The 13007-nt window shown below is 41.4% G+C and overlaps 1 protein-coding gene across 3 annotated transcripts in view; it reads right to left on the reverse strand.

The window, feature by feature from the left end:
- The window catches only part of LOC125463012 (tetraspanin-18-like), a 128065-nt gene extending 115448 nt beyond the window's left edge, over nt 1–12617 (reverse strand). For all 3 annotated transcript variants that reach the window (XM_048553623.2, XM_048553613.2, XM_059653447.1), the window contains exon 1: nt 12483–12617. The gene's annotated coding sequence lies outside the window, so the exon portion shown is untranslated. The remainder of the gene's footprint in view (nt 1–12482) is intronic.
- Between the last annotated feature and the right edge of the window lie 390 nt (nt 12618–13007).

Here is a 13007-nt window from a genome sequence, read left to right on the forward strand (position 1 = left end):
TGTGAACTGTAACCTTTCTATGATTCTATTCTCCAGAAACAGGGGAGAAACCTTTGTCAAAGGCTGTGAGGATATCATTGGGAGTTGCCAAGGAAGTAAGCAGCAGGAGCCGTGGTGTCCATGCTCTTTGATGCCGTGCAAGATGTGTTGAAAGGTGGGGCTGGGGAAGGTAGGTGGGATGGTGATAGGTGAGTGCAGGTAGGCAGTGGTGGGACAGCCTCATGCCATGGGCAACCCTGCCTCTCATCCCCACCTCCTTGACCTGATACAATCTGTCCAACTTCTCTCCCACCTATCCGTTCCTCCCACTTCACTGACCAATCTTCACCACTGCCTTCCTATGGTCACCTATCACCATCCCATCTACCTTTCCCAACTCCATCCCTCCTCTCTCTTTATTTATTTCCCAGTTCCCTTTGCCCTCCCCCATTTCTGATGAAGTATAGTGGCCTGAAACATTAACTTTCCTGCTCCTCTAATGCTGCCTGGTCTGCTGTGCTCCTCCAGTTCCACACTGTGTTATCCATTAAAGACAATAATGGCTAGTATTATGGAGTGAACTTTCAGTAATCTTCCAGAAGTTTCTTAGGAGTCCATGTACCTCCTGATGGGTCAGGAATGCTAACTATTGTGTTATAATCTGGCAAGGGTATCTCTGCAAAAAAAAAGGCACTGCAAAATAGATAGCTAGTTACTACCTATCCTGTAAGGTGTGTTCATGATTTTTCGTTAGACTTTTGAGATGGGCAGTTGGTTATCTACAATTCAAGTATTGATCTCAACTGAACCCATTTTTTCTTCTCCCCACCAAGATGGCCTAGTCACTTGACTCCCACAGGGTTAACCACAGGATTTAACCATAGGATTTTGATACAAGCAACATTTGAGGGGTCAGGGCTGCTCCATATAATATCTTCTGAGAATATCAAAACCCTAACTCTGGGCTGCAGAGGAAAAGCATATGGCCTGCAAAATGCAGCTAACAACCTTCATTTGTGAACTTGGCAAGTAAAACTCTCTTTTACTGAAAAAAGTGATATTTTAACAATATTTTCAGGGGGAATTTTAAAGAGATTTTTAAAGAGAAGAAATGATCTGTGACTCCTGTACTGCTGACTAGCCAGTCTCTCACCTCCAAGAGGAATCCCAGACTGCTAGCACCAGATTTGGAATTTTAGACTCCATTTTAAATGTAAGGACATTGATCAAACTGGTGTCCTTTTGGTGATTTGTATTTATGTTGTTGCTAATTGACTAACCACTTTATTCTTTTTGATTCGATCTCTCCTTTTGCATGTCAGTAAGTGTGCCTGTGTTGTGACGTACTCCCTCAGTATCTGTATCTCAGAGTATGTGAAATAAAACCTACTTCCTGGCTTAGCTTTACCATAGTGTTGTTGTAGGCCTTATAAGGTAAGACGCCATAAACAAAAGAAATAGGAGTTTCTTAGAAGTCAAACTTCAATCATCCACTATTTAAAAACAGGAAAAAAATTAACTCACGCTCGGATTACACACAGATTGTGAGAAAAAGAAGAGATTCGTTGCAAAACTCACATGCCATCTACCAAGTATTATGAAAACCCCTAAAAAGACGCTTAGAAAGTGATACTATGAACAGATAAAGTGAATATGGTTTGCAAAGGTAAAATCGTGTGTAACGCATTTATCAAGGGTCCTTGAAGATACAAAAGGGTGCGTAGATGAAGGGGAAAAAGTATCTTTTCCAAAAGGTATTCAATAAGGCGCCGTACAAAATATTAACATACAAAAATAGAACGCTTAGAGTTGGCAGTAATATATTAGCAATCACAGAGGATTGATTAAATGACAAGCAGAAAGTGATTATAAGTGGGGTATTTTCATATTGCCAGGATATAATTAGAAGGGTGTTACAAGGATCTTGGTGACCTCAGCAATTTAACATCTACATTAACAACTTGGATGAGGGAGCAAGAATAATGTGTTTTTCTTTACTGATGGTACAAAGCTGGGTTACAAAATAAGCTGAGAGGACATTATGAGACTGCAAAGAGAGATAGAAATTTAAGCAAATGGACAACACACTTGCAGGTGGAAGATGTGAGAGATGTGAAGTTATTCACTATTAGTAGGAACAGAAAAACAGAATATTTTTTAATATGCATGAAACTTTTAAATGTTGACATTCAGAGAATTCTGAAAATTAACATGCAGATAAACAAGCAATTAAGTTGATGAATGACATGTGGTATTTCCATATTTAAAAAAGCTCATGCCTTCATTGTAGACAACACAGGAAAGATTCAGTGGTTTGTTTCCCAGTGTGAGAGGCTATGTGAATTTGACCTGTACAGTGGTAGTTTTGGGCAATAAGGTGCTTTACCCATTCCTTTTCCCTTATCTGAGTTTAAGAGTCTATTTCATTTACAATGGTAAAGGCTCTTATCTTCAAGAAAATGTTGTCTATCACATGTTGTCAATTAGCTACAAGCTACATTAGAAAGATAAACATTGTTGCTGAGTCTATGTAAATGCCTGTGGATATAGGTCTTCACTCCACAAGATCCTAAGATGTTCTGTCTTATCTCCACCAAAGCTGTATGACCTTATCAGACTGGGTAAAATTAATGCAGTCACCAATGTTGATTCTTTCAGGGCTATTATTGTATCGATATATGCTACTTCCTAAAAGAATGAGAAATGCCATTTCTGAATGATATAATTTTCAGAAGGGCTTCAAAGGGCACAGACTGAGAGGTTGTTTGTCCTGAACATGGGGAAATATTCTCAGGATATAGCAACATTCCCTCTATGCTGCATGGCTGCACAGTGTTGTTCCAGAACTCAGAATCACAAAGCACTATTGCAATTTGACGAGCAGATTAGGGTTCTTGTCCAAACTGAAGTAAAACATTTATTTTAGCATTCTGATAAGAACAGAAGTAAATATCAAAGCAATTGCAATTATTTGGCACTTAAACTAGAACCTTAATGACACACATTTACCCCAGGGGGTGGAACAATGGCTCAGTGTTTGGCACTGCTGCCTCATAGCACCAGGGACATGGGTTCAATTCCAGCTTTAGGTGACAGTATGAAGTTTGTACATTCTCCCTGTGTTTGTGTGGGTTTCTGCCAGGTTCTCTGGTTTCCTCCATGCTAAATTACCCATAATGTTCAGGGATATGTATGTTAGCCATGGGAAATTCAGGAGGCTGGATCTGAGTGGGATGTTCTTTGGAGGGTTGGCATGGACTTGTTGGCTGAATGGCCTATTTGCACACTATGGGGATTCTGTATTATCTCAAGATGCCATCACAACACTTGTGTAGCATCAATTTAGAAACTTTTCCTCCCATTTCATATCAACACAAAAGTTACACTATTAGCAGCACCAGAAATGGACTAAAAGCATGGGGAGGCATAAGCAACTACATGTCCTTCACATGTCAGCACTCTTTTTTGTCCTTTTCCATTATGAAAGCCGGAACATTCCCAGTTGGAAACGCATGGACACTTCCGGTCTGCCATTTTGGCACATTAGATGCAAAATCCAAAGTCCTTGAATGTATTCACATCTCCCAAAACATGATTAGACTGCTTGTTTAACAGAATTGGGTGAGTACAAAATTTCCTTGAACTGAATATTGGGAAGACTGTCTTCATCCCCACTCCAAATACCAACATGTCGCCTCTATCCCTTGCAATTATTTGTTTGATTAAATCAGCCAATTCACAAATTCCATGGTATGTATGAACTTCCTACAATTTACTTGTACCATCAAGACCAACTATTTCAATCTCCCTGATCTTGTCCAACCATCCTGCCTCTATTCATCAGCTGTTAACGTCATCATCCATTTTTTAAAAATATACTTTTGGTATTGACTTTTCCAATACTCCTTTGGCTGGACTCACATCTTCCATCATCCATAAATCTGGATCCATCAAAAACTCTGCTGCCTATGTTAGCCGCAATACCAATAATGTCTATGCTTTAAAATTCAATCTCTTGTTTCCTTCATGCCCTTGTTCATCCTTATCTCTGCAACCTCCAGCAGCCCTACAAACCTCTGAGGTCTCTGGCCTTTTGAAGACCCTTTTATTTAAATGACTCCATTATTTTCATCTAAAACTTTGGCTGCATGCCTCCAGAAACTTCTTCACCACTCTCTCAGATATTGCTTAAAACCTGCATCTTCTGTCCAAATATTTCATCATGTGATTCTGCATCGAGTTTTCTATGCTAGATCTCTTGAGAAATGCCTTATGTGGTTCTATTGCTTAAAAGGTGCTAGATAAATATGAGATAATGAAATGTGAGGCTGGATGAACACAGCAGGCCCAGCAGCATCTCAGGAGCACAAAAGCTGACGTTTCGGGCCTAGACCCTTCTGATGAAGGGTCTAGGCCCGAAACGTCAGCTTTTGTGCTCCTGAGATGCTGCTGGGCCTGCTGTGTTCATCCAGCCTCACATTTCATTATCTTGGATTCTCCAGCATCTGCAGTTCCCATTATCACTATATAAATATGAGTTATTGTTGTCTTGGAGTGCAGATTCATTGCTCCTTTAAAGTGGAGTCACAGATGGATAGGATAGTGAGGATGGCGTTCGGTATGCTTGCCTTTATTCGTCAATGCTTTGAGTATAGAAGATGTTGTGGCTGTACAGGACATTGGTTTGGCCACTTTTGGAGCATTGCATGCAATTCTGGTCTCCCTTTTGTAGGACGAATGTTGTGAAACTAGAAAAGGTTCAGAAAAGATCTACAAGGATGTTGCCAGGGTTGGGAGGATTTGGGCTATAGGGTGAGGTTGAATAGGCTGGGGCTATTTTCCCTGGAGCTTTGGATGTTGAGGGGTCACTTTGTTGTTGGTTGTCAATTCACAAGGGACATGGATGGTGAAAATAGGCAAGGTCTCTTCCCTGGGGTGGGGAGGTCCAAAACTAGAAGCATAAGTTTAAGGCGAGGGTCAAGGTACGTAAGGGACATAAGGGGCAACTTTTTCATGCAGAGTGTGGTCTGCGTACGGAATGATCTGCCAGAGGAAGTGGTGGATGCTGGTACAATTACAAAATTATTAGGCATCTGGTTGGGTATATGAATAAGAAGGGTTTAGAGGGATGTGAGCGAAATATTTGCAAATGAGACTAGATTTATATAAGGTATGTAGTTGGCATGGATGAGTTGCACCGAAGGGTCTGTTTCAGTGCTGTATATCTCTACAACTCTAAACACGTTCTAAAATCAGGTGTTTCTTGTCTCAACTTAAATTCAGGTGCATTAATTGATTATAGAATCATAGAATCTCTACAGTGTGGAAGCAGGCTATTTGGCCCATCAAGCCCACACCAACCCTCTAAAGAGTATCCCACCCAGACCTAGCCCCCCTGTCCTATACCTGTAGCCCCACATTAACCATGGCTCACCCACCTAGCCTATACATCACTGGCCACTACAGGGTAATTTAGCATGGCCAATCTACCTAACCTGCACATCTTTGGATTAGAAACTGCTCCTAAGGCTATCAGGAGTCTGCACTCCGCTAGATCCCAAGATGTGTTTCCTTATCCCCACGCAGGTATAATTGTCTCCACTCAGTCACTTCATGGCCTCAACAGTTCAACAAAAGTCAGTTCTAGATTCTTCTCCAAACATTTGTGATCATATGTATTCATATATGCTGATGATTTATTTAAAAATAGGCTAAAATCGAAACATCTGGCAGGAATGAGTAGGAAAATCAAAATTTTAGACCTGGCAGAACAATCTACTAATTTATGGAAAAGAAGTTCTCTGGTTACACTCAATGACTTCACAAGCATGTTCTTTCGAAGCATCTTCTCCATACTGTACTGCTACACAGAGTGATCAGAGCTGATCCCTGCTCTCCCTTAGACCCACCCATTAGTTCACAAAGCAAGTGTGAATAACTGAGGTAGCCCAACATCTGTAACAGGGCAATAAATGACCCAATTCCGCAGCTGAAAAATAATTAGTTTATAAAAAATATACATAAGTGATTGCAGAAATGGTCTTAATGCCATGCACTGAGTTCATGGCTGCGCATTTGTGTAAATATTATACTGTCGGGTTTTTTTGCTTTTAAAGATAGGAAGAAGCATGTTAAGAGAGGCTTATATTGAGAAATAATTTCCTTGGCCAGTGTTTTCTGAATGTATGCCAATGAACATCATGAACACTTCCCTCGAGAATGTTTTTACTCTCCCCTAAGAGTTTCCAAAGTATATACATTTCTCATCACAAGACTGGAAGATCTGGCATCCACTTCAACATCTGTAACTATTTTAGAATTGCATACAAAACAGTCAGGCAGGAAATAGTTTTGAAATGATATGGCAGGAGCAGCACATTTTAGCACCAAATTGCATAGTTTGTAAAGTTGCTCCTTGTAGCAGAGGCCTTTCAGTGTAGACATCTACACAAAAGAAGCTGATGTTGGCATTTGAGACAATAGTCCAGTAAAGATTTTAACAGCACTTTTCCCAACAACTGCAACCCTCTTGTCAACAGTGTCTCCCCATAAAACCTCACTCCCATCCCCCACCCTCAGTGCCTCATGCCCAGATGACGTAATATTGGGAAAATATTTTTGAAGTGTTTTCCTGCTGGCATGTCTGCATTTACATCTGTATGGATAATCTAGCAATTCTTCATGTATTCAGGCAGACTTATTAAACAAGCATCCTGGGCTACAAAACATCTATTTTTCACAACTGTCAAGTCTTTCATTGTTATGATTCCAAAATGGGACATGAGGTTCACTGTCATTTGTTTCCCTATCTCTCATTCCCCGTGAGAAGGCCGTGGCTTGTCACCATCTACAGCATAGTAGGGAAGTGATGTCCAAGATCTTGACCCAATGACAGTGAAGGAAGAGCAATATAGTTTGAAGTCATGATGATGAGAGGCTTGAAGGGAAACTTGCAAGTAATGACATTCCCATCTATTTGTTGCTCTTGTGCTTATAATAATGGTGGGTCATGGGTTTTGAAAGGTTATGGCAATGGATCAGTACTCCAAATGCCATAATGGCATTTTCTTTTCCTTTCATTTTCAAAATGTGTCCTTTTTTTTAAGGAAAAGAGGACTGCTACAGAGGAAAGAAAAATCTGTAGACATTAACTCAGTGACAGTCTGGCAAAGTCCTATGTGAAATACAATGAATGTTACTCCTGTAAATTATTAGGGTAACATCAAACAGGGAGAGATCTAACACAAGATAACTAGAGGGCTGAATATCCAAACCCCCTGCCCCCAGCAGAAAGCCATTTCATGCAGACATGCCTGCTTCACCATCCAGGAAATGTATGGAACAAGGAGTTAAAAACTGACTGAAACACTAGCCTAAGATAATAAAATGTGAGGCTGGATGAACACAGCAGGCCAAGCAGCATCTCAGGAGCACAAAAGCTGACGTTTCGGGCCTAGACCCTTCATCAGAGAGGGGGATGGGGGGAGGGAACTGGAATAAATAGGGAGAGAGGGGGAGGCGGACCGAAGATGGAGAGTAAAGAAGATAGGTGGAGAGGGTGTAGGTGGGGAGGTAGGGAGGGGATAGGTCAGTCCAGGGAAGACGGACAGGTCAAGGAGGTGGGATGAGGTTAGTAGGTAGCTGGGGGTGCGGCTTGGGGTGGGAGGAAGGGATGGGTGAGAGGAAGAACCGGTTAGGGAGGCAGAGACAGGTTGGACTGGTTTTGGGATGCAGTGGGTGGGGGGGAAGAGCTGGGCTGGTTGTGTGGTGCAGTGGGGGGAGGGGATGAACTGGGCTGGTTTAGGGATGCAGTGGGGGAAGGGGAGATTTTGAAACTGGTGAAGTCCACATTGATACCATATGGCTGCAGGGTTCCCAGGCGGAATATGAGTTGCTGTTCCTGCAACCTTCGGGTGGCATCATTGTGGCAGTGCAGGAGGCCCATGATGGACATGTCATCAAGAGAATGGGAGGGGGAGTGGAAATGGTTTGCGACTGGGAGGTGCAGTTGTTTGTTGCGAACTGAGCGGAGGTGTTCTGCAAAGCGGTCCCCAAGCCTCCGCTTGGTCCCCTCCCCCCACTGCACCACACAACCAGCCCAGCTCTTCCCCCCCACCCACTGCATCCCAAAACCAGTCCAACCTGTCTCTGCCTCCCTAACCGGTTCTTCCTCTCACCCATCCCTTCCTCCCACCCCAAGCCGCACCCCCAGCTACCTACTAACCTCATCCCACCTCCTTGACCTGTCCGTCTTCCCTGGACTGACCTATCCCCTCCCTACCTCCCCACCTACACCCTCTCCACCTATCTTCTTTACTCTCCATCTTCGGTCCGCCTCCCCCTCTCTCCCTATTTATTCCAGTTCCCTCCCCCCATCCCCCTCTCTGATGAAGGGTCTAGGCCCGAAACGTCAGCTTTTGTGCTCCTGAGATGCTGCTTGGCCTGCTGTGTTCATCCAGCCTCACATTTTATTATCTTGGAATCTCCAGCATCTGCAGTTCCCATTATCTCTGAAACACTAGCCTGTGAGTTTTATTGGTGAGGCATCCTGGTATGTGAACTGGGGTGTTGTGAGGGGCACAGCTTTGAAAGCAGCCTTTTTAATTACCCTTATTTCCACCAACTAGTAAAACTAAAAATCTGAAATCTTCTGCTCAACAGCTAACATCAATTATCGGTGCTATCCAATAAAGGCCGCAACATCGTCTGGCCTTCTCTTCATTAACAATTTGGAGATTGATCTGGATTTTTTAAAAAAACTTTTATTTGTAACTAATAATCTCACTCATTTTGTTAATTCAGGAAAACCTGCTTAGATTGGCTTATTTTAAACATAAATTTAATTGGATATGGCAGGAAGGCATCCACAAGTGAAGGGATCCTTTTTAAATGAACGTTGTTGCGACCAATAAGAATACAGGTGAATACCAAGGAGAGTCATTTTATCTTTCTTCAGTTGGGAGTTTAACAATTTGGCGTATCCCTTCTGGAACCATAATAAACTGGGAAACCTCTGCTTGGGTCTTATTTAACAAAGGTAGTATCAAATGTAGCTTAGTAACTTATTGCAATGCACCTTGTAGATGTTACACACTGCTGCCATATAAATACGAAATGTTTAAGGTGGTGCACTGAATGGTGATCAAGCAGGCTGCTTGGTCCTGGATAGTGTCAAATTTCTTGAATATTGTTGGAGCTGCATCCACCCAGGCAATTGGAGAATACTTCATCACCGTCTTGACTTGTGTCTTGTAGATGATGAACAAGCTTTAGGAAATTTGGCAGTGAGTTGCTCGCTGCAGAACTACCATCCCCTGATTTGCTCTTTTAACCACAGTATTTATATGGCTGACTGATTGAGTTTTTCATGAAACATTTTATCTATTCTTAATGCACAACTGTTACCAATGTCCTTTACTGTTATATTGTGCCTTTTAACATGAAAAGAAAAGGCTGTGAATAGCTTCACCAAAAGACTTGAGGAAAGTAGTTAGCCAGGCAGAAAGACAGGAGTTAAGACTGTACCTGAGTTGAGGAAATGGGTTTTTAAGGAATGTGACAGAGGCAGAAAGTCAAGAAGGATTACAAAAGGAGTCCTTGAGAACAGGACCTGAGCAGTGGTGCCAGTGGTAGGATAAAGTGAGAGAAATGCACAAAGGACAGAATGAGGCAAAACTCGTGTTTGAGATGGGGATGATAGAGCTGGAAGGGATTGCACAGAAAAAGTGAGGCATGTCTGCACAGCAACTTACAGACTAGGGTGAGTGTATTTAATTCAATGTGTTAGTGAGCAAAGGTAGGTCAGATTGGACTGGGGTACCATGAGAAAGGAACAAGTAGCAAGGATTAACGGACATTGCAGGATCAAATATCATTATGGAGAATGTTGGAGGTGACAAAACATGTACAAGGATTTCAATGACAGCACAGTTGAAGTAAAGGCAGTAACAGGAGATATTGCAGAGATCAAAGGATGCAGTCATTGCACTTGAGATGTTAGATAGCTTTCAGTTTAGTTCAGAGCAGAGAAGACTCCAAGTTTTAATCCAGCATGAGTGGTCCAGAGGTGGGGGGAGTTGAATCAGAACAAAGGAAGTAGAATTTGCAGCTTGAAAAGATGATGGCTTCAGTCTCCCTAACCTTGAGCTGCAGAAGGCTGTAAATTATCAAACACTGGATGCTGAGCTAGAATTCTAAAAATCCAGGTGTTGAGGGAAGGAGTGCAAAGGTATAGTTGGGTCTCATAAGCAAATGTATGAAATTTAATCCATGCCTAGTTTCTGTGACGTGAAAAAGTTGCTACATTTGTACTTCCTCCTTGTACAATTTGAAACCTGAAGCAGGCTGTACATTTAAAGAGGCTCTTATCTACACGCCTCCTTAAAGCAATGATACCTCACTGCTTCAAACAGTCACTGGGCAATCAAAATAGTTTATCATCTAAAATTTATTGAACTGAGGTTGCTGCATTGGGTGGCTAAAGAAGAGCAGTTAACTTTGAATCAAAGATGCAAGAAAGAGGAAAAGGAAACCTGAAATCAAAGTAGAAAATGCTGGGTCTATGCCAGAATTTGCAATGCAGAATAACGTTCCATCAGGTGGACATCATCCTTCAATACAGTGATATTTAATTGAAGAGTTGATGAAATTGTGAGCCAATAGTATTGCAGTAAAGGAAGCAGGGCATCTGGGACCTAGGTGAATAGGGTAACCAACTGTATACCTCTTTAAGCAATTGGATTTGGGGATTAAGAAACAAATCATGGAAGGAGTGAGAAGGATGTGATTTTAATGTTAAATCAGATAATGAGAAATTAATAAAGAAGGGGAAATGTAGAAACATACACAGAGAATGCTGGAAAAACTCGACAGTCCTTGTAACATCTGTGAAGAGAGAAACCGAAGAGATTCTCAACTAGAGTCAGTTAGCATTTCAAGTTTGGTGTGACTCTTCTCCAGAACCTGCAATTGTTTTTCTACAGGGGAATGCAGATTGGATTAAAAGGGGAAAGAAAGAGACAAGAAAGAAAATTAAGAAGAAAAAAGCACAGTTGTAGTAAAGGCAGTAACAGGAGGTATTGCAGTGGCATAGCTTTAAGTTCGATAGATTTTTTAAATCTCCATAACATAGCCAAAAATCTGATGAAATGAGATTTGCAGTAATTGTTTTTACAGAGTCAGAGTTGTTGATTGGCTGTAGCTAAGAAATATCATGCCGTTATAAAAGAGTACTTACTCTACAGTACCTACCCATCTGTAGTAGGTTTAGTCTGTAACTAGCATTCAAATACCTAGACATTCACAACATTCACTGCATTTTGAAGGTGAAGTGGATAAAGAACTGCCATTTTCACAAAACTAACAGCAAAGTGGTGCAACTTTGCTGATAATCTGAAGTCACTGTACCAATTATGGACAAAAGTTAAGGCCAATCAGGTTTTCCATTATTTCAACATCAAGGTCTCACTCAGTAGGCTAATCAATACCTCAAAGAAGAAAGGTTTCAATTGGTGCCCTTAATCAAAATTCATCTATTCACTTATTATTATTTAGTTGTAAATTACCTTTCCAGGTGGAGTCATTGTATTCACACAGATGTCTGAGAGCTGTGGACAAGCTGGTGAACAACAGAAGCACACAGGAAAAGAGGATTTGGGAAAAGTTTTTTGTTTTAAGAGACTGATGAAAGCAACAAAGAAGGTGACAAAGTACAAGGTAGAGAGGCTTCTGCAGTGGGTATTGATACTGTGCTTAAAGGACCATCACCATTGAGCCCAGAGCAAAGAGGGAGAATTAACAGTTTGCAGAAGGCACAGAGCATTTTTTAAAGTGAAGAGAGAATCAGCACAGGCAATGATGGATCAAATGGTCTCCTTCTGTGTTGCAGGATTCTGTAATTCTGTATTGCTGGAGGAGATTGCAGAAGAAAGCAGTAGCGAGTCCATGGAGTGATTTGGAAGTGAGGATGAGGATTGAGGCCACATAAGCCAGTGGAACTTGACATGGCTGGAACGATGTGGGAATGGGTTACAACAAATATCATTTTAAGCTGAACATCCTCACCATCCAGCCCCTTTAAACATCTGTTTCACAATTGTTCTCAGTCCTTAAAACCTTACTTTTTTCGCGTCTGGGATCTTGATTTGAAACTGTAAAACTTTGGAGTTGAACACATTTAATCTAATAACATAAAAGAGTAAAGTGACAGGAGTTTGAATTGTTTAGGGTCAAATTGGGATATAAATATACAGGAGCAGATTTATAAAAATAAGGGCCTTGGGTTGCAATGTCTAAGAAAATTTTACATGAACATCTGCCTTCTGTTATGCTGACAGAAGGAAATATCTTGAGAAGATATCTATGAAAAGCTTCAGTTTACTTTCACTGCTTTGCCTGTCCCACAGCAGCAGCCTTCCCATTCAACCACAACAACAATTCTAAAGTTAACAAATACGCAGAGTCAATCAACAACTTCTGGGGAGAATGACAAACATTCAACTCACCTGCACAGTTAGTTCTGTTAAACTCAGACCTCTGCCGTCTGTCTGATTTCTTTTGGCACCTCACCGTTTGCCTGTATGTTCCACCAGTGCCTGAGCTCATCTGTGCCATAACTGGCTCCAACAGCATCTGGGAAATCAGCAGTGCCATAAAATAGATTTGTTTGGCCTGCTTACACTGGGATAGTGTGGGGAAGGCACGTGATGCTGGAAATGATTCAGTGCAATTCTAACCTCAAAGAAATGACTGCAGAATTCAACTATTCCTTAGCTGTGATATTAAAGCAGGCACACTTTTTTAAAGCAGAATACTTTACAAACAGGATTCCAGACTGTGGTTTATTACTGCGGTCATGATTCCTATTGACTGTGAGATGTGAAATAACAGAGTACAAGCTGAATTGGAAAGGAAATACAAATGCCAAAAACTACATAGCATGTCACCGAACTGAACACGCAGTTTACCTTTGTTTAACAGCAGACTCAATTTTAAGATTACTATCTTGATCTTTCTCAGCGAGAATAATG

This window comes from Stegostoma tigrinum, chromosome 21 (genome assembly GCF_030684315.1).
Source record: "Stegostoma tigrinum isolate sSteTig4 chromosome 21, sSteTig4.hap1, whole genome shotgun sequence".
Lineage (NCBI taxonomy): Eukaryota > Metazoa > Chordata > Chondrichthyes > Orectolobiformes > Stegostomatidae > Stegostoma > Stegostoma tigrinum.